Here is a 26,326-nt window from a genome sequence, read left to right as displayed (position 1 = left end):
TCAATCACAGTGTTTCACTGTTGTCAAGTAGACCTGCCCTGTGTACACCTGGATCAACACAAATATATCACCTGGTATTGTACTGAAAACGGAACTGTGTCCATCATTCCTACTACTATCTCACACAAGTCGCATTAACCCATCCATGCCCTGGTAATGACCTACACTGCTGTGTTTCAAAGTGTGCAATACGAATGCTGTTTTTAATGGTTCGTGAGGCTACTGTGTCTCTTCTTGCAGTCACTATTGTCTTCTGGCGCCATTGGATGAATAGAACCATGCTTGGTCTCTGTGGAGTTCCTCAGTAATTTACATGGTCACAGGCTGTGTCTTCTTGTGTTGTACTTGATGTGTGAGTTAAAAGTTGCATTGCATGTGAGCACTCTGTAATTAAATCGATAGGTATCGTAAGAAAGTACCACTGCAAGAGTAATGCAATTTGTGTTAGCAGTGAAGACAGTTTGGCCAAAATATTCGCTTGTTTTGAGAGTCTTGAAGACCTGCTACCTGCTCCAGTCAGAGTCATTTATCCCACACATTAGAGAAGTGTGTTTCATACGTATGCCTATAAGACACTAAACTCGGGATGTGAGAACATGGCGACAATAGCTGCCAACACGTCTTGCTGCCGCCTAGCGGCAGCTGTGTGAAACTGCTGCTGCTCTGGGTGGATGGTGCGAGAGCAAACGACTCTACGATCTAAGTTTTACACCCAAAACTGCCAAATCTACAGTTGACAGAGCTGCCACTTACTAAGAACGACACCTCGCAGTAATTAGTTCACAAATTAGCACTCGGCAGGCCTTGTGTTCCTCGCCAGAGCTGTGTAAACCTACGTCCAAGCCGAACCATGTTTGACGCGACGCCATAACTATATATACAATTTCAGAGGGCTCCTCGAATGTACTCGCTTCGGCGGTACATATACTAAAATTGGAACGATACAGAGAAGGTTAGCATGGCCACTGCGCAAGGATGACACGCAAAATCGTGAAGCGTTCCACATTTTTTTTCGCAATCTCACTCTCTCATGCCTCACATCAGCTGCTAATACCATCAGCCAACTACACAAGTTTCGCTTCATATCTGCACCCACTTGTCACAAACTATGCTCTCCATTTACGCAGTTCTCCTCCACTTTCTTTCATTCACAACAGAACATGACAAAACTGGCAATAAACCTATCCCTTACATCACCAATGCACATCTAAAATGTCACTCTAATAACAAGTCAGCAAGCACACCAAAACCACAAGTACATGTCACTAGCACCCCTTCAACACAAATCACAGCCAGGCTAAGCCTAGCACAGGCAAAAGCCTCTTCTCTTCCTCAGTATCACACTCAGCTGTCACAGCATCTCTTGCTACTGTCTCAATCATGTCATTTCATAACACACACCTACTGCCACACACAACATTTGGAAACCTTACACCAACTTTACACAAGATAGCTGCATGTTCCAAATCTTTCTCACTCACATACTTTCACTTAGACTACTGCTTAAATACACTCTAGCGCTCTAAAATTAGCTTGCATTACCTAATATTTATTTTTCTCTAACGCCTACAAAGCTTCTGGTGCCTGTAAGCCACTATCACATACTGTCTGCACACAGACCCACAATATTTATCTTTATTCATCTTCATGGCTGCAGCTGATGCCATAATTGTTTGAGCAGCATAAACAAACATGTGAAGGAAGGTGTATCTTTCATGATTAAGTGTGCAAACTACCCCTTTACAGGAAGTTTATTTAACATTATGTTTCAAGTAACTTTCCTAGTGGCCTTGCTATCCAGCTGCAGCCTCATAATACAGACTGCAGGTGACACCTCATCAGGTTCTTAACTGAAGCATATCTGCCTGTGTAATAAGCCACTGCCCTTCACCTAAAAACCAACTATTACTGCAAATCTGTGGTGAATCAGCATGTCATGTACAAATTTCACTGGTGTGACCCACAAAGTATTTTCCCTCATGTCTGGCAATCTGCCATTACATACAGTTACTTAAATAAGTTCCAAAAGTGTCAGCCAATGAATACCACAACACTGAAGTGTTTAGACAGCAGACCACTATGCTAATATTAACATATAGCATTTAGATGTGAGACTCTACTATTTTGACAGCACTTTGAATCCCATCAATGTGATACAAGTCGATGGTGTTCACAATTGCAGCTGATGCACCTCTCATCCTGTGTCTAGGAGAAAGATTGGACAAACTCTGCATGCAATATTCATCATGTTACATACACAGAAGCTCTACCACATAAGCAGATACAGAGCCAGTCAAGACACAAAACACTAGCAAGCTTCAAGATTTCAGGAATAGACAACTACATCACAAACCAGTTTGTGTCACATTGACACCAGTAGCTACTCAGTTATTAACTGCTTTCAAATACTAAATCTATCACTCTTTGTTCTGCACTAGCAATTCTTCCTGCAATAACAACATTCACCAACCTGGATTACAGCTGATTGACATTTCACAGGAACATAACTACAGCTACTAACACAATGCTAACCTGGTTTCTCTTACCACATGTCCCCTCGATATTTTAGGTTCATTCACACACCTCAATCACAGTGTTTCACTGTTGTCAAGTAGACCTGCCCTGTGTACACCTGGATCAACACAAATATATCACCTGGTATTGTACTGAAAACGGAACTATGTCCATCATTCCTACTACTATCTCACACAAGTCGCATTAACCCATCCATGCCCTAGTAATGACCTACACTGCTGTGTTTCAAAGTGTGCAATACGAATGCTGTTTTTAATGGTTCGTGAGGCTACTGTGTCTCTTCTTGCAGTCACTATTGTCTTCTGGCGCCATTGGATGAATAGAACCATGCTTGGTCTCTGTGGAGTTCCTCAGTAATTTACATGGTCACAGGCTGTGTCTTCTTGTGTTGTACTTGATGTGTGAGTTAAAAGTTGCATTGCATATGAGCACTCTGTAATTAAATCGATAGGTATCGTAAGAAAGTACCACTGCAAGAGTAATGCAATTTGTGTTAGCAGTGAAGACAGTTTGGCCAAAATATTCGCTTGTTTTGAGAGTCTTGAAGACCTGCTACCTGCTCCAGTCAGAGTCATTTATCCCACACATTAGAGAAGTGTGTTTCATACGTATGCCTATAAGACACTAAACTCGGGATGTGAGAACATGGCGACAATAGCTGCCAACACGTCTTGCTGCCGCCTAGCGGCAGCTGTGTGAAACTGCTGCTGCTCTGGGTGGATGGTGCGAGAGCAAACGACTCTACGATCTAAGTTTTACACCCAAAACTGCCAAATCTACAGTTGACAGAGCTGCCACTTACTAAGAACGACACCTCGCAGTAATTAGTTCACAAATTAGCACTCGGCAGGCCTTGTGTTCCTCGCCAGAGCTGTGTAAACCTACGTCCAAGCCGAACCATGTTTGACGCGACGCCATAACTATATATACAATTTCAGAGGGCTCCTCGAATGTACTCGCTTCGGCGGTACATATACTAAAATTGGAACGATACAGAGAAGATTAGCATGGCCCCTGCGCAAGGATGACACGCAAAATCGTGAAGCGTTCCACATTTTTTTTCGCAATCTCACTCTCTCATGCCTCACATCAGCTGCTAATACCATCAGCCAACTACACAAGTTTCGCTTCATATCTGCACCCACTTGTCACAAACTATGCTCTCCATTTACGCAGTTCTCCTCCACTTTCTTTCATTCACAACAGAACATGACAAAACTGGCAATAAACCTATCCCTTACATCACCAATGCACATCTAAAATGTCACTCTAATAACAAGTCAGCAAGCACACCAAAACCACAAGTACATGTCACTAGCACCCCTTCAACACAAATCACAGCCAGGCTAAGCCTAGCACAGGCAAAAGCCTCTTCTCTTCCTCAGTATCACACTCAGCTGTCACAGCATCTCTTGCTACTGTCTCAATCATGTCATTTCATAACACACACCTACTGCCACACACAACATTTGGAAACCTTACACCAACTTTACACAAGATAGCTGCATGTTCCAAATCTTTCTCACTCACATACTTTCACTTAGACTACTGCTTAAATACACTCTAGCGCTCTAAAATTAGCTTGCATTACCTAATATTTATTTTTCTCTAACGCCTACAAAGCTTCTGGTGCCTGTAAGCCACTATCACATACTGTCTGCACACAGACCCACAATATTTATCTTTATTCATCTTCATGGCTGCAGCTGATGCCATAATTGTTTGAGCAGCATAAACAAACATGTGAAGGAAGGAGTATCTTTCATGATTAAGTGTGCAAGCTACCCCTTTACAGGAAGTTTATGTAACATTATGTTTCAAGTAACTTTCCTAGTGGCCTTGCTATCCAGCTGCAGCCTCATAATACAGACTGCAGGTGACACCTCATCAGGTTCTTAACTGAAGCATATCTGCCTGTGTAATAAGCCACTGCCCTTCACCTAAAAACCAACTATTACTGCAAATCTGTGGTGAATCAGCATGTCATGTACAAATTTCACTGGTGTGACCCACAAAGTATTTTCCCTCATGTCTGGCAATCTGCCATTACATACAGTTACTTAAATAAGTTCCAAAAGTGTCAGCCAATGAATACCACAACACTGAAGTGTTTAGACAGCAGACCACTATGCTAATATTAACATATAGCATTTAGATGTGAGACTCTACTATTTTGACAGCACTTTGAATCCCATCAATGTGATACAAGTCGATGGTGTTCACAATTGCAGCTGATGCACCTCTCATCCTGTGTCTAGGAGAAAGATTGGACAAACTCTGCATGCAATATTCATCATGTTACATACACAGAAGCTCTACCACATAAGCAGATACAGAGCCAGTCAAGACACACAACACTAGCAAGCTTCAAGATTTCAGGAATAGACAACTACATCACAAACCAGTTTGTGTCACATTGACACCAGTAGCTACTCAGTTATTAACTGCTTTCAAATACTAAATCTATCACTCTTTGTTCTGCACTAGCAATTCTTCCTGCAATAACAACATTCACCAACCTGGATTACAGCTGATTGACATTTCACAGGAACATAACTACAGCTACTAACACAATGCTAACCTGGTTTCTCTTACCACATGTCCCCTCGATATTTTAGGTTCATTCACACACCTCAATCACAGTGTTTCACTGTTGTCAAGTAGACCTGCCCTGTGTACACCTGGATCAACACAAATATATCACCTGGTATTGTACTGAAAACGGAACTATGTCCATCATTCCTACTACTATCTCACACAAGTCGCATTAACCCATCCATGCCCTAGTAATGACCTACACTGCTGTGTTTCAAAGTGTGCAATACGAATGCTGTTTTTAATGGTTCGTGAGGCTACTGTGTCTCTTCTTGCAGTCACTATTGTCTTCTGGCGCCATTGGATGAATAGAACCATGCTTGGTCTCTGTGGAGTTCCTCAGTAATTTACATGGTCACAGGCTGTGTCTTCTTGTGTTGTACTTGATGTGTGAGTTAAAAGTTGCATTGCATATGAGCACTCTGTAATTAAATCGATAGGTATCGTAAGAAAGTACCACTGCAAGAGTAATGCAATTTGTGTTAGCAGTGAAGACAGTTTGGCCAAAATATTCGCTTGTTTTGAGAGTCTTGAAGACCTGCTACCTGCTCCAGTCAGAGTCATTTATCCCACACATTAGAGAAGTGTGTTTCATACGTATGCCTATAAGACACTAAACTCGGGATGTGAGAACATGGCGACAATAGCTGCCAACACGTCTTGCTGCCGCCTAGCGGCAGCTGTGTGAAACTGCTGCTGCTCTGGGTGGATGGTGCGAGAACAAACGACTCTACGATCTAAGTTTTACACCCAAAACTGCCAAATCTACAGTTGACAGAGCTGCCACTTACTAAGAACGACACCTCGCAGTAATTAGTTCACAAATTAGCACTCGGCAGGCCTTGTGTTCCTCGCCAGAGCTGTGTAAACCTACGTCCAAGCCGAACCATGTTTGACGCGACGCCATAACTAGATATACAATTTCAGAGGGCTCCTCGAATGTACTCGCTTCGGCGGTACATATACTAAAATTGGAACGATACAGAGAAGATTAGCATGGCCCCTGCGCAAGGATGACACGCAAAATCGTGAAGCGTTCCACATTTTTTTTCGCAATCTCACTCTCTCATGCCTCACATCAGCTGCTAATACCATCAGCCAACTACACAAGTTTCGCTTCATATCTGCACCCACTTGTCACAAACTATGCTCTCCATTTACGCAGTTCTCCTCCACTTTCTTTCATTCACAACAGAACATGACAAAACTGGCAATAAACCTATCCCTTACATCACGAATGCACATCTAAAATGTCACTCTAATAACAAGTCAGCAAGCACACCAAAACCACAAGTACATGTCACTAGCACCCCTTCAACACAAATCACAGCCAGGCTAAGCCTAGCACAGGCAAAAGCCTCTTCTCTTCCTCAGTATCACACTCAGCTGTCACAGCATCTCTTGCTACTGTCTCAATCATGTCATTTCATAACACACACCTACTGCCACACACAACATTTGGAAACCTTACACCAACTTTACACAAGATAGCTGCATGTTCCAAATCTTTCTCACTCACATACTTTCACTTAGACTACTGCTTAAATACACTCTAGCGCTCTAAAATTAGCTTGCATTACCTAATATTTATTTTTCTCTAACGCCTACAAAGCTTCTGGTGCCTGTAAGCCACTATCACATACTGTCTGCACACAGACCCACAATATTTATCTTTATTCATCTTCATGGCTGCAGCTGATGCCATAATTGTTTGAGCAGCATAAACAAACATGTGAAGGAAGGAGTATCTTTCATGATTAAGTGTGCAAGCTACCCCTTTACAGGAAGTTTATGTAACATTATGTTTCAAGTAACTTTCCTAGTGGCCTTGCTATCCAGCTGCAGCCTCATAATACAGACTGCAGGTGACACCTCATCAGGTTCTTAACTGAAGCATATCTGCCTGTGTAATAAGCCACTGCCCTTCACCTAAAAACCAACTATTACTGCAAATCTGTGGTGAATCAGCATGTCATGTACAAATTTCACTGGTGTGACCCACAAAGTATTTTCCCTCATGTCTGGCAATCTGCCATTACATACAGTTACTTAAATAAATTCCAAAAGTGTCAGCCAATGAATACCACAACACTGAAGTGTTTAGACAGCAGACCACTATGCTAATATTAACATATAGCATTTAGATGTGAGACTCTACTATTTTGACAGCACTTTGAATCCCATCAATGTGATACAAGTCGATGGTGTTCACAATTGCAGCTGATGCACCTCTCATCCTGTGTCTAGGAGAAAGATTGCACAAACTCTGCATGCAATATTCATCATGTTACATACACAGAAGCTCTACCACATAAGCAGATACAGAGCCAGTCAAGACACAAAACACTAGCAAGCTTCAAGATTTCAGGAATAGACAACTACATCACAAACCAGTTTGTGTCACATTGACACCAGTAGCTACTCAGTTATTAACTGCTTTCAAATACTAAATCTATCACTCTTTGTTCTGCACTAGCAATTCTTCCTGCAATAACAACATTCACCAACCTGGATTACAGCTGATTGACATTTCACAGGAACATAACTACAGCTACTAACACAATGCTAACCTGGTTTCTCTTACCACATGTCCCCTCGATATTTTAGGCTCATTCACACACCTCAATCACAGTGTTTCACTGTTGTCAAGTAGACCTGCCCTGTGTACACCTGGATCAACACAAATATATCACCTGGTATTGTACTGAAAACGGAACTATGTCCATCATTCCTACTACTATCTCACACAAGTCGCATTAACCCATCCATGCCCTAGTAATGACCTACACTGCTGTGTTTCAAAGTGTGCAATACGAATGCTGTTTTTAATGGTTCGTGAGGCTACTGTGTCTCTTCTTGCAGTCACTATTGTCTTCTGGCGCCATTGGATGAATAGAACCATGCTTGGTCTCTGTGGAGTTCCTCAGTAATTTACATGGTCACAGGCTGTGTCTTCTTGTGTTGTACTTGATGTGTGAGTTAAAAGTTGCATTGCATATGAGCACCCTGTAATTAAATCGATAGGTATCGTAAGAAAGTACCACTGCAAGAGTAATGCAATTTGTGTTAGCAGTGAAGACAGTTTGGCCAAAATATTCGCTTGTTTTGAGAGTCTTGAAGACCTGCTACCTGCTCCAGTCAGAGTCATTTATCCCACACATTAGAGAAGTGTGTTTCATACGTATGCCTATAAGACACTAAACTCGGGATGTGAGAACATGGCGACAATAGCTGCCAACACGTCTTGCTGCCGCCTAGCTGCAGCTGTGTGAAACTGCTGCTGCTCTGGGTGGATGGTGCGAGAGCAAACGACTCTACGATCTAAGTTTTACACCCAAAACTGCCAAATCTACAGTTGACAGAGCTGCCACTTACTAAGAACGACACCTCGCAGTAATTAGTTCACAAATTAGCACTCGGCAGGCCTTGTGTTCCTCGCCAGAGCTGTGTAAACCTACGTCCAAGCCGAACCATGTTTGACGCGACGCCATAACTAGATATACAATTTCAGAGGGCTCCTCGAATGTACTCGCTTCGGCGGTACATATACTAAAATTGGAACGATACAGAGAAGATTAGCATGGCCCCTGCGCAAGGATGACACGCAAAATCGTGAAGCGTTCCACATTTTTTTTCGCAATCTCACTCTCTCATGCCTCACATCAGCTGCTAATACCATCAGCCAACTACACAAGTTTCGCTTCATATCTGCACCCACTTGTCACAAACTATGCTCTCCATTTACGCAGTTCTCCTCCACTTTCTTTCATTCACAACAGAACATGACAAAACTGGCAATAAACCTATCCCTTACATCACGAATGCACATCTAAAATGTCACTCTAATAACAAGTCAGCAAGCACACCAAAACCACAAGTACATGTCACTAGCACCCCTTCAACACAAATCACATCCAGGCTAAGCCTAGCACAGGCAAAAGCCTCTTCTCTTCCTCAGTATCACACTCAGCTGTCACAGCATCTCTTGCTACTGTCTCAATCATGTCATTTCATAACACACACCTACTGCCACACACAACATTTGGAAACCTTACACCAACTTTACACAAGATAGCTGCATGTTCCAAATCTTTCTCACTCACATACTTTCACTTAGACTACTGCTTAAATACACTCTAGCGCTCTAAAATTAGCTTGCATTACCTAATATTTATTTTTCTCTAACGCCTACAAAGCTTCTGGTGCCTGTAAGCCACTATCACATACTGTCTGCACACAGACCCACAATATTTATCTTTATTCATCTTCATGGCTGCAGCTGATGCCATAATTGTTTGAGCAGCATAAACAAACATGTGAAGGAAGGTGTATCTTTCATGATTAAGTGTGCAAGCTACCCCTTTACAGGAAGTTTATTTAACATTATGTTTCAAGTAACTTTCCTAGTGGCCTTGCTATCCAGCTGCAGCCTCATAATACAGACTGCAGGTGACACCTCATCAGGTTCTTAACTGAAGCATATCTGCCTGTGTAATAAGCCACTGCCCTTCACCTAAAAACCAACTATTACTGCAAATCTGTGGTGAATCAGCATGTCATGTACAAATTTCACTGGTGTGACCCACAAAGTATTTTCCCTCATGTCTGGCAATCTGCCATTACATACAGTTACTTAAATAAATTCCAAAAGTGTCAGCCAATGAATACCACAACACTGAAGTGTTTAGACAGCAGACCACTATGCTAATATTAACATATAGCATTTAGATGTGAGACTCTACTATTTTGACAGCACTTTGAATCCCATCAATGTGATACAAGTCGATGGTGTTCACAATTGCAGCTGATGCACCTCTCATCCTGTGTCTAGGAGAAAGATTGCACAAACTCTGCATGCAATATTCATCATGTTACATACACAGAAGCTCTACCACATAAGCAGATACAGAGCCAGTCAAGACACAAAACACTAGCAAGCTTCAAGATTTCAGGAATAGACAACTACATCACAAACCAGTTTGTGTCACATTGACACCAGTAGCTACTCAGTTATTAACTGCTTTCAAATACTAAATCTATCACTCTTTGTTCTGCACTAGCAATTCTTCCTGCAATAACAACATTCACCAACCTGGATTACAGCTGATTGACATTTCACAGGAACATAACTACAGCTACTAACACAATGCTAACCTGGTTTCTCTTACCACATGTCCCCTCGATATTTTAGGCTCATTCACACACCTCAATCACAGTGTTTCACTGTTGTCAAGTAGACCTGCCCTGTGTACACCTGGATCAACACAAATATATCACCTGGTATTGTACTGAAAACGGAACTATGTCCATCATTCCTACTACTATCTCACACAAGTCGCATTAACCCATCCATGCCCTAGTAATGACCTACACTGCTGTGTTTCAAAGTGTGCAATACGAATGCTGTTTTTAATGGTTTGTGAGGCTACTGTGTCTCTTCTTGCAGTCACTATTGTCTTCTGGCGCCATTGGATGAATAGAACCATGCTTGGTCTCTGTGGAGTTCCTCAGTAATTTACATGGTCACAGGCTGTGTCTTCTTGTGTTGTACTTGATGTGTGAGTTAAAAGTTGCATTGCATATGAGCACTCTGTAATTGAATCGATAGGTATCGTAAGAAAGTACCACTGCAAGAGTAATGCAATTTGTGTTAGCAGTGAAGACAGTTTGGCCAAAATATTCGCTTGTTTTGAGAGTCTTGAAGACCTGCTACCTGCTCCAGTCAGAGTCATTTATCCCACACATTAGAGAAGTGTGTTTCATACGTATGCCTATAAGACACTAAACTCGGGATGTGAGAACATGGCGACAATAGCTGCCAACACGTCTTGCTGCCGCCTAGCGGCAGCTGTGTGAAACTGCTGCTGCTCTGGGTGGATGGTGCGAGAGCAAACGACTCTACGATCTAAGTTTTACACCCAAAACTGCCAAATCTACAGTTGACAGAGCTGCCACTTACTAAGAACGACACCTCGCAGTAATTAGTTCACAAATTAGCACTCGGCAGGCCTTGTGTTCCTCGCCAGAGCTGTGTAAACCTACGTCCAAGCCGAACCATGTTTGACGCGACGCCATAACTATATATACAATTTCAGAGGGCTCCTCGAATGTACTCGCTTCGGCGGTACATATACTAAAATTGGAACGATACAGAGAAGATTAGCATGGCCCCTGCGCAAGGATGACACGCAAAATCGTGAAGCGTTCCACATTTTTTTTTCGCAATCTCACTCTCTCATGCCTCACATCAGCTGCTAATACCATCAGCCAACTACACAAGTTTCGCTTCATATCTGCACCCACTTGTCACAAACTATGCTCTCCATTTACGCAGTTCTCCTCCACTTTCTTTCATTCACAACAGAACATGACAAAACTGGCAATAAACCTATCCCTTACATCACGAATGCACATCTAAAATGTCACTCTAATAACAAGTCAGCAAGCACACCAAAACCACAAGTACATGTCACTAGCACCCCTTCAACACAAATCACATCCAGGCTAAGCCTAGCACAGGCAAAAGCCTCTTCTCTTCCTCAGTATCACACTCAGCTGTCACAGCATCTCTTGCTACTGTCTCAATCATGTCATTTCATAACACACACCTACTGCCACACACAACATTTGGAAACCTTACACCAACTTTACACAAGATAGCTGCATGTTCCAAATCTTTCTCACTCACATACTTTCACTTAGACTACTGCTTAAATACACTCTAGCGCTCTAAAATTAGCTTGCATTACCTAATATTTATTTTTCTCTAACGCCTACAAAGCTTCTGGTGCCTGTAAGCCACTATCACATACTGTCTGCACACAGACCCACAATATTTATCTTTATTCATCTTCATGGCTGCAGCTGATGCCATAATTGTTTGAGCAGCATAAACAAACATGTGAAGGAAGGTGTATCTTTCATGATTAAGTGTGCAAGCTACCCCTTTACAGGAAGTTTATTTAACATTATGTTTCAAGTAACTTTCCTAGTGGCCTTGCTATCCAGCTGCAGCCTCATAATACAGACTGCAGGTGACACCTCATCAGGTTCTTAACTGAAGCATATCTGCCTGTGTAATAAGCCACTGCCCTTCACCTAAAAACCAACTATTACTGCAAATCTGTGGTGAATCAGCATGTCATGTACAAATTTCACTGGTGTGACCCACAAAGTATTTTCCCTCATGTCTGGCAATCTGCCATTACATACAGTTACTTAAATAAATTCCAAAAGTGTCAGCCAATGAATACCACAACACTGAAGTGTTTAGACAGCAGACCACTATGCTAATATTAACATATAGCATTTAGATGTGAGACTCTACTATTTTGACAGCACTTTGAATCCCATCAATGTGATACAAGTCGATGGTGTTCACAATTGCAGCTGATGCACCTCTCATCCTGTGTCTAGGAGAAAGATTGCACAAACTCTGCATGCAATATTCATCATGTTACATACACAGAAGCTCTACCACATAAGCAGATACAGAGCCAGTCAAGACACAAAACACTAGCAAGCTTCAAGATTTCAGGAATAGACAACTACATCACAAACCAGTTTGTGTCACATTGACACCAGTAGCTACTCAGTTATTAACTGCTTTCAAATACTAAATCTATCACTCTTTGTTCTGCACTAGCAATTCTTCCTGCAATAACAACATTCACCAACCTGGATTACAGCTGATTGACATTTCACAGGAACATAACTACAGCTACTAACACAATGCTAACCTGGTTTCTCTTACCACATGTCCCCTCGATATTTTAGGCTCATTCACACACCTCAATCACAGTGTTTCACTGTTGTCAAGTAGACCTGCCCTGTGTACACCTGGATCAACACAAATATATCACCTGGTATTGTACTGAAAACGGAACTATGTCCATCATTCCTACTACTATCTCACACAAGTCGCATTAACCCATCCATGCCCTAGTAATGACCTACACTGCTGTGTTTCAAAGTGTGCAATACGAATGCTGTTTTTAATGGTTCGTGAGGCTACTGTGTCTCTTCTTGCAGTCACTATTGTCTTCTGGCGCCATTGGATGAATAGAACCATGCTTGGTCTCTGTGGAGTTCCTCAGTAATTTACATGGTCACAGGCTGTGTCTTCTTGTGTTGTACTTGATGTGTGAGTTAAAAGTTGCATTGCATATGAGCACTCTGTAATTAAATCGATAGGTATCGTAAGAAAGTACCACTGCAAGAGTAATGCAATTTGTGTTAGCAGTGAAGACAGTTTGGCCAAAATATTCGCTTGTTTTGAGAGTCTTGAAGACCTGCTACCTGCTCCAGTCAGAGTCATTTATCCCACACATTAGAGAAGTGTGTTTCATACGTATGCCTATAAGACACTAAACTCGGGATGTGAGAACATGGCGACAATAGCTGCCAACACGTCTTGCTGCCGCCTAGCGGCAGCTGTGTGAAACTGCTGCTGCTCTGGGTGGATGGTGCGAGAGCAAACGACTCTACGATCTAAGTTTTACACCCAAAACTGCCAAATCTACAGTTGACAGAGCTGCCACTTACTAAGAACGACACCTCGCAGTAATTAGTTCACAAATTAGTACTCGGCAGGCCTTGTGTTCCTCGCCAGAGCTGTGTAAACCTACGTCCAAGCCGAACCATGTTTGACGCGACGCCATAACTATATATACAATTTCAGAGGGCTCCTCGAATGTACTCGCTTCGGCGGTACATATACTAAAATTGGAACGATACAGAGAAGATTAGCATGGCCCCTGCGCAAGGATGACACGCAAAATCGTGAAGCGTTCCACATTTTTTTTTCGCAATCTCACTCTCTCATGCCTCACATCAGCTGCTAATACCATCAGCCAACTACACAAGTTTCGCTTCATATCTGCACCCACTTGTCACAAACTATGCTCTCCATTTACGCAGTTCTCCTCCACTTTCTTTCATTCACAACAGAACATGACAAAACTGGCAATAAACCTATCCCTTACATCACCAATGCACATCTAAAATGTCACTCTAATAACAAGTCAGCAAGCACACCAAAACCACAAGTACATGTCACTAGCACCCCTTCAACACAAATCACAGCCAGGCTAAGCCTAGCACAGGCAAAAGCCTCTTCTCTTCCTCAGTATCACACTCAGCTGTCACAGCATCTCTTGCTACTGTCTCAATCATGTCATTTCATAACACACACCTACTGCCACACACAACATTTGGAAACCTTACACCAACTTTACACAAGATAGCTGCATGTTCCAAATCTTTCTCACTCACATACTTTCACTTAGACTACTGCTTAAATACACTCTAGCGCTCTAAAATTAGCTTGCATTACCTAATATTTATTTTTCTCTAACGCCTACAAAGCTTCTGGTGCCTGTAAGCCACTATCACATACTGTCTGCACACAGACCCACAATATTTATCTTTATTCATCTTCATGGCTGCAGCTGATGCCATAATTGTTTGAGCAGCATAAACAAACATGTGAAGGAAGGAGTATCTTTCATGATTAAGTGTGCAAGCTACCCCTTTACAGGAAGTTTATGTAACATTATGTTTCAAGTAACTTTCCTAGTGGCCTTGCTATCCAGCTGCAGCCTCATAATACAGACTGCAGGTGACACCTCATCAGGTTCTTAACTGAAGCATATCTGCCTGTGTAATAAGCCACTGCCCTTCACCTAAAAACCAACTATTACTGCAAATCTGTGGTGAATCAGCATGTCATGTACAAATTTCACTGGTGTGACCCACAAAGTATTTTCCCTCATGTCTGGCAATCTGCCATTACATACAGTTACTTAAATAAATTCCAAAAGTGTCAGCCAATGAATACCACAACACTGAAGTGTTTAGACAGCAGACCACTATGCTAATATTAACATATAGCATTTAGATGTGAGACTCTACTATTTTGACAGCACTTTGAATCCCATCAATGTGATACAAGTCGATGGTGTTCACAATTGCAGCTGATGCACCTCTCATCCTGTGTCTAGGAGAAAGATTGCACAAACTCTGCATGCAATATTCATCATGTTACATACACAGAAGCTCTACCACATAAGCAGATACAGAGCCAGTCAAGACACAAAACACTAGCAAGCTTCAAGATTTCAGGAATAGACAACTACATCACAAACCAGTTTGTGTCACATTGACAACAGTAGCTACTCAGTTATTAACTGCTTTCAAATACTAAATCTATCACTCTTTGTTCTGCACTAGCAATTCTTCCTGCAATAACAACATTCACCAACCTGGATTACAGCTGATTGACATTTCACAGGAACATAACTACAGCTACTAACACAATGCTAACCTGGTTTCTCTTACCACATGTCCCCTCGATATTTTAGGCTCATTCACACACCTCAATCACAGTGTTTCACTGTTGTCAAGTAGACCTGCCCTGTGTACACCTGGATCAACACAAATATATCACCTGGTATTGTACTGAAAACGGAACTATGTCCATCATTCCTACTACTATCTCACACAAGTCGCATTAACCCATCCATGCCCTAGTAATGACCTACACTGCTGTGTTTCAAAGTGTGCAATACGAATGCTGTTTTTAATGGTTCGTGAGGCTACTGTGTCTCTTCTTGCAGTCACTATTGTCTTCTGGCGCCATTGGATGAATAGAACCATGCTTGGTCTCTGTGGAGTTCCTCAGTAATTTACATGGTCACAGGCTGTGTCTTCTTGTGTTGTACTTGATGTGTGAGTTAAAAGTTGCATTGCATATGAGCACTCTGTAATTAAATCGATAGGTATCGTAAGAAAGTACCACTGCAAGAGTAATGCAATTTGTGTTAGCAGTGAAGACAGTTTGGCCAAAATATTCGCTTGTTTTGAGAGTCTTGAAGACCTGCTACCTGCTCCAGTCAGAGTCATTTATCCCACACATTAGAGAAGTGTGTTTCATACGTATGCCTATAAGACACTAAACTCGGGATGTGAGAACATGGCGACAATAGCTGCCAACACGTCTTGCTGCCGCCTAGCGGCAGCTGTGTGAAACTGCTGCTGCTCTGGGTGGATGGTGCGAGAGCAAACGACTCTACGATCTAAGTTTTACACCCAAAACTGCCAAATCTACAGTTGACAGAGCTGCCACTTACTAAGAACGACACCTCGCAGTAATTAGTTCACAAATTAGCACTCGGCAGGCCTTGTGTTCCTCGCCAGAGCTGTGTAAACCTACGTCCAAGCCGAACCATGTTTGACGCGACGCCATAACTATATATACAATTTCAGAGGGCTCCTCGAATGTACTCGCTTCGGCGGTACATATACTAAAATTGGAACGATACAGAGAAGATTAGCATGGCCCCTGCGCAAGGATGACACGCAAAATCGTGAAGCGTTCCACATTTTTTTTTCGCAATCTCACTCTCTCATGCCTCACATCAGCTGCTAATACCATCAGCCAACTACACAAGTTTCGCTTCATATCTGCACCCACTTGTCACAAACTATGCTCTCCATTTACGCAGTTCTCCTCCACTTTCTTTCATTCACAACAGAACATGACAAAACTGGCAATAAACCTATCCCTTACATCACCAATGCACATCTAAAATGTCACTCTAATAACAAGTCAGCAAGCACACCAAAACCACAAGTACATGTCACTAGCACCCCTTCAACACAAATCACAGCCAGGCTAAGCCTAGCACAGGCAAAAGCCTCTTCTCTTCCTCAGTATCACACTCAGCTGTCACAGCATCTCTTGCTACTGTCTCAATCATGTCATTTCATAACACACACCTACTGCCACACACAACATTTGGAAACCTTACACCAACTTTACACAAGATAGCTGCATGTTCCAAATCTTTCTCACTCACATACTTTCACTTAGACTACTGCTTAAATACACTCTAGCGCTCTAAAATTAGCTTGCATTACCTAATATTTATTTTTCTCTAACGCCTACAAAGCATCTGGTGCCTGTAAGCCACTATCACATACTGTCTGCACACAGACCCACAATATTTATCTTTATTCATCTTCATGGCTGCAGCTGATGCCATAATTGTTTGAGCAGCATAAACAAACATGTGAAGGAAGGTGTATCTTTCATGATTAAGTGTGCAAGCTACCCCTTTACAGGAAGTTTATTTAACATTATGTTTCAAGTAACTTTCCTAGTGGCCTTGCTATCCAGCTGCAGCCTCATAATACAGACTGCAGGTGACACCTCATCAGGTTCTTAACTGAAGCATATCTGCCTGTGTAATAAGCCACTTCCCTTCACCTAAAAACCAACTATTACTGCAAATCTGTGGTGAATCAGCATGTCATGTACAAATTTCACTGGTGTGACCCACAAAGTATTTTCCCTCATGTCTGGCAATCTGCCATTACATACAGTTACTTAAATAAATTCCAAAAGTGTCAGCCAATGAATACCACAACACTGAAGTGTTTAGACAGCAGACCACTATGCTAATATTAACATATAGCATTTAGATGTGAGACTCTACTATTTTGACAGCACTTTGAATCCCATCAATGTGATACAAGTCGATGGTGTTCACAATTGCAGCTGATGCACCTCTCATCCTGTGTCTAGGAGAAAGATTGCACAAACTCTGCATGCAATATTCATCATGTTACATACACAGAAGCTCTACCACATAAGCAGATACAGAGCCAGTCAAGACACAAAACACTAGCAAGCTTCAAGATTTCAGGAATAGACAACTACATCACAAACCAGTTTGTGTCACATTGACAACAGTAGCTACTCAGTTATTAACTGCTTTCAAATACTAAATCTATCACTCTTTGTTCTGCACTAGCAATTCTTCCTGCAATAACAACATTCACCAACCTGGATTACAGCTGATTGACATTTCACAGGAACATAACTACAGCTACTAACACAATGCTAACCTGGTTTCTCTTACCACATGTCCCCTCGATATTTTAGGCTCATTCACACACCTCAATCACAGTGTTTCACTGTTGTCAAGTAGACCTGCCCTGTGTACACCTGGATCAACACAAATATATCACCTGGTATTGTACTGAAAACGGAACTATGTCCATCATTCCTACTACTATCTCACACAAGTCGCATTAACCCATCCATGCCCTAGTAATGACCTACACTGCTGTGTTTCAAAGTGTGCAATACGAATGCTGTTTTTAATGGTTCGTGAGGCTACTGTGTCTCTTCTTGCAGTCACTATTGTCTTCTGGCGCCATTGGATGAATAGAACCATGCTTGGTCTCTGTGGAGTTCCTCAGTAATTTACATGGTCACAGGCTGTGTCTTCTTGTGTTGTACTTGATGTGTGAGTTAAAAGTTGCATTGCATATGAGCACTCTGTAATTAAATCGATAGGTATCGTAAGAAAGTACCACTGCAAGAGTAATGCAATTTGTGTTAGCAGTGAAGACAGTTTGGCCAAAATATTCGCTTGTTTTGAGAGTCTTGAAGACCTGCTACCTGCTCCAGTCAGAGTCATTTATCCCACACATTAGAGAAGTGTGTTTCATACGTATGCCTATAAGACACTAAACTCGGGATGTGAGAACATGGCGACAATAGCTGCCAACACGTCTTGCTGCCGCCTAGCGGCAGCTGTGTGAAACTGCTGCTGCTCTGGGTGGATGGTGCGAGAGCAAACGACTCTACGATCTAAGTTTTACACCCAAAACTGCCAAATCTACAGTTGACAGAGCTGCCACTTACTAAGAACGACACCTCGCAGTAATTAGTTCACAAATTAGCACTCGGCAGGCCTTGTGTTCCTCGCCAGAGCTGTGTAAACCTACGTCCAAGCCGAACCATGTTTGACGCGACGCCATAACTATATATACAATTTCAGAGGGCTCCTCGAATGTACTCGCTTCGGCGGTACATATACTAAAATTGGAACGATACAGAGAAGATTAGCATGGCCCCTGCGCAAGGATGACACGCAAAATCGTGAAGCGTTCCACATTTTTTTTTCGCAATCTCACTCTCTCATGCCTCACATCAGCTGCTAATACCATCAGCCAACTACACAAGTTTCGCTTCATATCTGCACCCACTTGTCACAAACTATGCTCTCCATTTACGCAGTTCTCCTCCACTTTCTTTCATTCACAACAGAACATGACAAAACTGGCAATAAACCTATCCCTTACATCACCAATGCACATCTAAAATGTCACTCTAATAACAAGTCAGCAAGCACACCAAAACCACAAGTACATGTCACTAGCACCCCTTCAACACAAATCACAGCCAGGCTAAGCCTAGCACAGGCAAAAGCCTCTTCTCTTCCTCAGTATCACACTCAGCTGTCACAGCATCTCTTGCTACTGTCTCAATCATGTCATTTCATAACACACACCTACTGCCACACACAACATTTGGAAACCTTACACCAACTTTACACAAGATAGCTGCATGTTCCAAATCTTTCTCACTCACATACTTTCACTTAGACTACTGCTTAAATACACTCTAGCGCTCTAAAATTAGCTTGCATTACCTAATATTTATTTTTCTCTAACGCCTACAAAGCATCTGGTGCCTGTAAGCCACTATCACATACTGTCTGCACACAGACCCACAATATTTATCTTTATTCATCTTCATGGCTGCAGCTGATGCCATAATTGTTTGAGCAGCATAAACAAACATGTGAAGGAAGGTGTATCTTTCATGATTAAGTGTGCAAGCTACCCCTTTACAGGAAGTTTATTTAACATTATGTTTCAAGTAACTTTCCTAGTGGCCTTGCTATCCAGCTGCAGCCTCATAATACAGACTGCAGGTGACACCTCATCAGGTTCTTAACTGAAGCATATCTGCCTGTGTAATAAGCCACTGCCCTTCACCTAAAAACCAACTATTACTGCAAATCTGTGGTGAATCAGCATGTCATGTACAAATTTCACTGGTGTGACCCACAAAGTATTTTCCCTCATGTCTGGCAATCTGCCATTACATACAGTTACTTAAATAAATTCCAAAAGTGTCAGCCAATGAATACCACAACACTGAAGTGTTTAGACAGCAGACCACTATGCTAATATTAACATATAGCATTTAGATGTGAGACTCTACTATTTTGACAGCACTTTGAATCCCATCAATGTGATACAAGTCGATGGTGTTCACAATTGCAGCTGATGCACCTCTCATCCTGTGTCTAGGAGAAAGATTGCACAAACTCTGCATGCAATATTCATCATGTTACATACACAGAAGCTCTACCACATAAGCAGATACAGAGCCAGTCAAGACACAAAACACTAGCAAGCTTCAAGATTTCAGGAATAGACAACTACATCACAAACCAGTTTGTGTCACATTGACACCAGTAGCTACTCAGTTATTAACTGCTTTCAAATACTAAATCTATCACTCTTTGTTCTGCACTAGCAATTCTTCCTGCAATAACAACATTCACCAACCTGGATTACAGCTGATTGACATTTCACAGGAACATAACTACAGCTACTAACACAATGCTAACCTGGTTTCTCTTACCACATGTCCCCTCGATATTTTAGGCTCATTCACACACCTCAATCACAGTGTTTCACTGTTGTCAAGTAGACCTGCCCTGTGTACACCTGGATCAACACAAATATATCACCTGGTATTGTACTGAAAACGGAACTATGTCCATCATTCCTACTACTATCTCACACAAGTCGCATTAACCCATCCATGCCCTAGTAATGACCTACACTGCTGTGTTTCAAAGTGTGCAATACGAATGCTGTTTTTAATGGTTCGTGAGGCTACTGTGTCTCTTCTTGCAGTCACTATTGTCTTCTGGCGCCATTGGATGAATAGAACCATGCTTGGTCTCTGTGGAGTTCCTCAGTAATTTACATGGTCACAGGCTGTGTCTTCTTGTGTTGTACTTGATGTGTGAGTTAAAAGTTGCATTGCATATGAGCACTCTGTAATTAAATCGATAGGTATCGTAAGAAAGTACCACTGCAAGAGTAATGCAATTTGTGTTAGCAGTGAAGACAGTTTGGCCAAAATATTCGCTTGTTTTGAGAGTCTTGAAGACCTGCTACCTGCTCCAGTCAGAGTCATTTATCCCACACATTAGAGAAGTGTGTTTCATACGTATGCCTATAAGACACTAAACTCGGGATGTGAGAACATGGCGACAATAGCTGCCAACACGTCTTGCTGCCGCCTAGCGGCAGCTGTGTGAAACTGCTGCTGCTCTGGGTGGATGGTGCGAGAGCAAACGACTCTACGATCTAAGTTTTACACCCAAAACTGCCAAATCTACAGTTGACAGAGCTGCCACTTACTAAGAACGACACCTCGCAGTAATTAGTTCACAAATTAGCACTCGGCAGGCCTTGTGTTCCTCGCCAGAGCTGTGTAAACCTACGTCCAAGCCGAACCATGTTTGACGCGACGCCATAACTATATATACAATTTCAGAGGGCTCCTCGAATGTACTCGCTTCGGCGGTACATATACTAAAATTGGAACGATACAGAGAAGATTAGCATGGCCCCTGCGCAAGGATGACACGCAAAATCGTGAAGCGTTCCACATTTTTTTTCGCAATCTCACTCTCTCATGCCTCACATCAGCTGCTAATACCATCAGCCAACTACACAAGTTTCGCTTCATATCTGCACCCACTTGTCACAAACTATGCTCTCCATTTACGCAGTTCTCCTCCACTTTCTTTCATTCACAACAGAACATGACAAAACTGGCAATAAACCTATCCCTTACATCACCAATGCACATCTAAAATGTCACTCTAATAACAAGTCAGCAAGCACACCAAAACCACAAGTACATGTCACTAGCACCCCTTCAACACAAATCACAGCCAGGCTAAGCCTAGCACAGGCAAAAGCCTCTTCTCTTCCTCAGTATCACACTCAGCTGTCACAGCATCTCTTGCTACTGTCTCAATCATGTCATTTCATAACACACACCTACTGCCACACACAACATTTGGAAACCTTACACCAACTTTACACAAGATAGCTGCATGTTCCAAATCTTTCTCACTCACATACTTTCACTTAGACTACTGCTTAAATACACTCTAGCGCTCTAAAATTAGCTTGCATTACCTAATATTTATTTTTCTCTAACGCCTACAAAGGTTCTGGTGCCTGTAAGCCACTATCACATACTGTCTGCACACAGACCCACAATATTTATCTTTATTCATCTTCATGGCTGCAGCTGATGCCATAATTGTTTGAGCAGCATAAACAAACATGTGAAGGAAGGTGTATCTTTCATGATTAAGTGTGCAAGCTACCCCTTTACAGGAAGTTTATTTAACATTATGTTTCAAGTAACTTTCCTAGTGGCCTTGCTATCCAGCTGCAGCCTCATAATACAGACTGCAGGTGACACCTCATCAGGTTCTTAACTGAAGCATATCTGCCTGTGTAATAAGCCACTGCCCTTCACCTAAAAACCAACTATTACTGCAAATCTGTGGTGAATCAGCATGTCATGTACAAATTTCACTGGTGTGACCCACAAAGTATTTTCCCTCATGTCTGGCAATCTGCCATTACATACAGTTACTTAAATAAATTCCAAAAGTGTCAGCCAATGAATACCACAACACTGAAGTGTTTAGACAGCAGACCACTATGCTAATATTAACATATAGCATTTAGATGTGAGACTCTACTATTTTGACAGCACTTTGAATCCCATCAATGTGATACAAGTCGATGGTGTTCACAATTGCAGCTGATGCACCTCTCATCCTGTGTCTAGGAGAAAGATTGCACAAACTCTGCATGCAATATTCATCATGTTACATACACAGAAGCTCTACCACATAAGCAGATACAGAGCCAGTCAAGACACAAAACACTAGCAAGCTTCAAGATTTCAGGAATAGACAACTACATCACAAACCAGTTTGTGTCACATTGACACCAGTAGCTACTCAGTTATTAACTGCTTTCAAATACTAAATCTATCACTCTTTGTTCTGCACTAGCAATTCTTCCTGCAATAACAACATTCACCAACCTGGATTACAGCTGATTGACATTTCACAGGAACATAACTACAGCTACTAACACAATGCTAACCTGGTTTCTCTTACCACATGTCCCCTCGATATTTTAGGCTCATTCACACACCTCAATCACAGTGTTTCACTGTTGTCAAGTAGACCTGCCCTGTGTACACCTGGATCAACACAAATATATCACCTGGTATTGTACTGAAAACGGAACTATGTCCATCATTCCTACTACTATCTCACACAAGTCGCATTAACCCATCCATGCCCTAGTAATGACCTACACTGCTGTGTTTCAAAGTGTGCAATACGAATGCTGTTTTTAATGGTTCGTGAGGCTACTGTGTCTCTTCTTGCAGTCACTATTGTCTTCTGGCGCCATTGGATGAAGACCTGCTACCTGCTCCAGTCAGAGTCATTTATCCCACACATTAGAGAAGTGTGTTTCATACGTATGCCTATAAGACACTAAACTCGGGATGTGAGAACATGGCGACAATAGCTGCCAACACGTCTTGCTGCCGCCTAGCGGCAGCTGTGTGAAACTGCTGCTGCTCTGGGTGGATGGTGCGAGAGCAAACGACTCTACGATCTAAGTTTTACACCCAAAACTGCCAAATCTACAGTTGACAGAGCTGCCACTTACTAAGAACGACACCTCGCAGTAATTAGTTCACAAATTAGCACTCGGCAGGCCTTGTGTTCCTCGCCAGAGCTGTGTAAACCTACGTCCAAGCCGAACCATGTTTGACGCGACGCCATAACTATATATACAATTTCAGTGGGCTCCTCGAATGTACTCGCTTCGGCGGTACATATACTAAAATTGGAACGATACAGAGAAGATTAGCATGGCCCCTGCGCAAGGATGACACGCAAAATCGTGAAGCGTTCCACATTTTTTTTCGCAATCTCACTCTCTCATGCCTCACATCAGCTGCTAATACCATCAGCCAACTACACAAGTTTCGCTTCATATCTGCACCCACTTGTCACAAACTATGCTCTCCATTTACGCAGTTCTCCTCCACTTTCTTTCATTCACAACAGAACATGACAAAACTGGCAATAAACCTATCCCTTACATCACCAATGCACATCTAAAATGTCACTCTAATAACAAGTCAGCAAGCACACCAAAACCACAAGTACATGTCACTAGCACCCCTTCAACACAAATCACAGCCAGGCTAAGCCTAGCACAGGCAAAAGCCTCTTCTCTTCCTCAGTATCACACTCAGCTGTCACAGCATCTCTTGCTACTGTCTCAATCATGTCATTTCATAACACACACCTACTGCCACACACAACATTTGGAAACCTTACACCAACTTTACACAAGATAGCTGCATGTTCCAAATCTTTCTCACTCACATACTTTCACTTAGACTACTGCTTAAATACACTCTAGCGCTCTAAAATTAGCTTGCATTACCTAATATTTATTTTTCTCTAACGCCTACAAAGCTTCTGGTGCCTGTAAGCCACTATCACATACTGTCTGCACACAGACCCACAATATTTATCTTTATTCATCTTCATGGCTGCAGCTGATGCCATAATTGTTTGAGCAGCATAAACAAACATGTGAAGGAAGGTGTATCTTTCATGATTAAGTGTGCAAGCTACCCCTTTACAGGAAGTTTATTTAACATTATGTTTCAAGTAACTTTCCTAGTGGCCTTGCTATCCAGCTGCAGCCTCATAATACAGACTGCAGGTGACACCTCATCAGGTTCTTAACTGAAGCATATCTGCCTGTGTAATAAGCCACTGCCCTTCACCTAAAAACCAACTATTACTGCAAATCTGTGGTGAATCAGCATGTCATGTACAAATTTCACTGGTGTGACCCACAAAGTATTTTCCCTCATGTCTGGCAATCTGCCATTACATACAGTTACTTAAATAAATTCCAAAAGTGTCAGCCAATGAATACCACAACACTGAAGTGTTTAGACAGCAGACCACTATGCTAATATTAACATATAGCATTTAGATGTGAGACTCTACTATTTTGACAGCACTTTGAATCCCATCAATGTGATACAAGTCGATGGTGTTCACAATTGCAGCTGATGCACCTCTCATCCTGTGTCTAGGAGAAAGATTGCACAAACTCTGCATGCAATATTCATCATGTTACATACACAGAAGCTCTACCACATAAGCAGATACAGAGCCAGTCAAGACACAAAACACTAGCAAGCTTCAAGATTTCAGGAACAGACAACTACATCACAAACCAGTTTGTGTCACATTGACACCAGTAGCTACTCAGTTATTAACTGCTTTCAAATACTAAATCTATCACTCTTTGTTCTGCACTAGCAATTCTTCCTGCAATAACAACATTCACCAACCTGGATTACAGCTGATTGACATTTCACAGGAACATAACTACAGCTACTAACACAATGCTAACCTGGTTTCTCTTACCACATGTCCCCTCGATATTTTAGGCTCATTCACACACCTCAATCACAGTGTTTCACTGTTGTCAAGTAGACCTGCCCTGTGTACACCTGGATCAACACAAATATATCACCTGGTATTGTACTGAAAACGGAACTATGTCCATCATTCCTACTACTATCTCACACAAGTCGCATTAACCCATCCATGCCCTAGTAATGACCTACACTGCTGTGTTTCAAAGTGTGCAATACGAATGCTGTTTTTAATGGTTCGTGAGGCTACTGTGTCTCTTCTTGCAGTCACTATTGTCTTCTGGCGCCATTGGATGAATAGAACCATGCTTGGTCTCTGTGGAGTTCCTCAGTAATTTACATGGTCACAGGCTGTGTCTTCTTGTGTTGTACTTGATGTGTGAGTTAAAAGTTGCATTGCATATGAGCACTCTGTAATTAAATAGATAGGTATCGTAAGAAAGTACCACTGCAAGAGTAATGCAATTTGTGTTAGCAGTGAAGACAGTTTGGCCAAAATATTCGCTTGTTTTGAGAGTCTTGAAGACCTGCTACCTGCTCCAGTCAGAGTCATTTATCCCACACATTAGAGAAGTGTGTTTCATACGTATGCCTATAAGACACTAAACTCGGGATGTGAGAACATGGCGACAATAGCTGCCAACACGTCTTGCTGCCGCCTAGCGGCAGCTGTGTGAAACTGCTGCTGCTCTGGGTGGATGGTGCGAGAGCAAACGACTCTACGATCTAAGTTTT

The 26,326-nt window shown here is 42.1% G+C and overlaps 10 non-coding genes across 10 annotated transcripts; all 10 read left to right on the top strand.

Annotated features, from left to right (window-relative positions):
• Positions 1–903: 903 nt before the first annotated feature.
• Positions 904–1,010, top strand: LOC126279723 (U6 spliceosomal RNA). Its single transcript, XR_007551187.1, has one exon. It is a non-coding gene; the product is annotated as a U6 spliceosomal RNA (small nuclear RNA).
• A 2,477-nt stretch (positions 1,011–3,487) lies between these two features.
• LOC126279573 (U6 spliceosomal RNA) lies at positions 3,488–3,594 on the top strand. Its single transcript, XR_007551044.1, has one exon. It is a non-coding gene; the product is annotated as a U6 spliceosomal RNA (small nuclear RNA).
• A 2,477-nt stretch (positions 3,595–6,071) lies between these two features.
• On the top strand, positions 6,072–6,178 carry LOC126279572 (U6 spliceosomal RNA). The gene has a single exon (XR_007551043.1). It is a non-coding gene; the product is annotated as a U6 spliceosomal RNA (small nuclear RNA).
• A 2,477-nt stretch (positions 6,179–8,655) lies between these two features.
• On the top strand, positions 8,656–8,762 carry LOC126279571 (U6 spliceosomal RNA). Its single transcript, XR_007551042.1, has one exon. It is a non-coding gene; the product is annotated as a U6 spliceosomal RNA (small nuclear RNA).
• Positions 8,763–11,239: 2,477 nt separating this feature from the next.
• On the top strand, positions 11,240–11,346 carry LOC126279570 (U6 spliceosomal RNA). The gene has a single exon (XR_007551041.1). It is a non-coding gene; the product is annotated as a U6 spliceosomal RNA (small nuclear RNA).
• Positions 11,347–13,824: 2,478 nt separating this feature from the next.
• Positions 13,825–13,931, top strand: LOC126279568 (U6 spliceosomal RNA). Its single transcript, XR_007551040.1, has one exon. It is a non-coding gene; the product is annotated as a U6 spliceosomal RNA (small nuclear RNA).
• A 2,478-nt stretch (positions 13,932–16,409) lies between these two features.
• LOC126279566 (U6 spliceosomal RNA) lies at positions 16,410–16,516 on the top strand. The gene has a single exon (XR_007551039.1). It is a non-coding gene; the product is annotated as a U6 spliceosomal RNA (small nuclear RNA).
• Positions 16,517–18,994: 2,478 nt separating this feature from the next.
• Positions 18,995–19,101, top strand: LOC126279565 (U6 spliceosomal RNA). The gene has a single exon (XR_007551038.1). It is a non-coding gene; the product is annotated as a U6 spliceosomal RNA (small nuclear RNA).
• A 2,478-nt stretch (positions 19,102–21,579) lies between these two features.
• Positions 21,580–21,686, top strand: LOC126279564 (U6 spliceosomal RNA). Its single transcript, XR_007551037.1, has one exon. It is a non-coding gene; the product is annotated as a U6 spliceosomal RNA (small nuclear RNA).
• Positions 21,687–23,937: 2,251 nt separating this feature from the next.
• LOC126279563 (U6 spliceosomal RNA) lies at positions 23,938–24,044 on the top strand. Its single transcript, XR_007551036.1, has one exon. It is a non-coding gene; the product is annotated as a U6 spliceosomal RNA (small nuclear RNA).
• Positions 24,045–26,326: the final 2,282 nt, after the last annotated feature.

This window comes from Schistocerca gregaria, chromosome 6 (genome assembly GCF_023897955.1).
Source record: "Schistocerca gregaria isolate iqSchGreg1 chromosome 6, iqSchGreg1.2, whole genome shotgun sequence".
In the NCBI taxonomy this organism is placed as follows: Eukaryota; Metazoa; Arthropoda; class Insecta; order Orthoptera; family Acrididae; genus Schistocerca; species Schistocerca gregaria.
The sequence above is the reverse complement of the archived record's forward strand: the minus strand, read 5'-3'. Positions and strand labels throughout refer to the sequence as shown.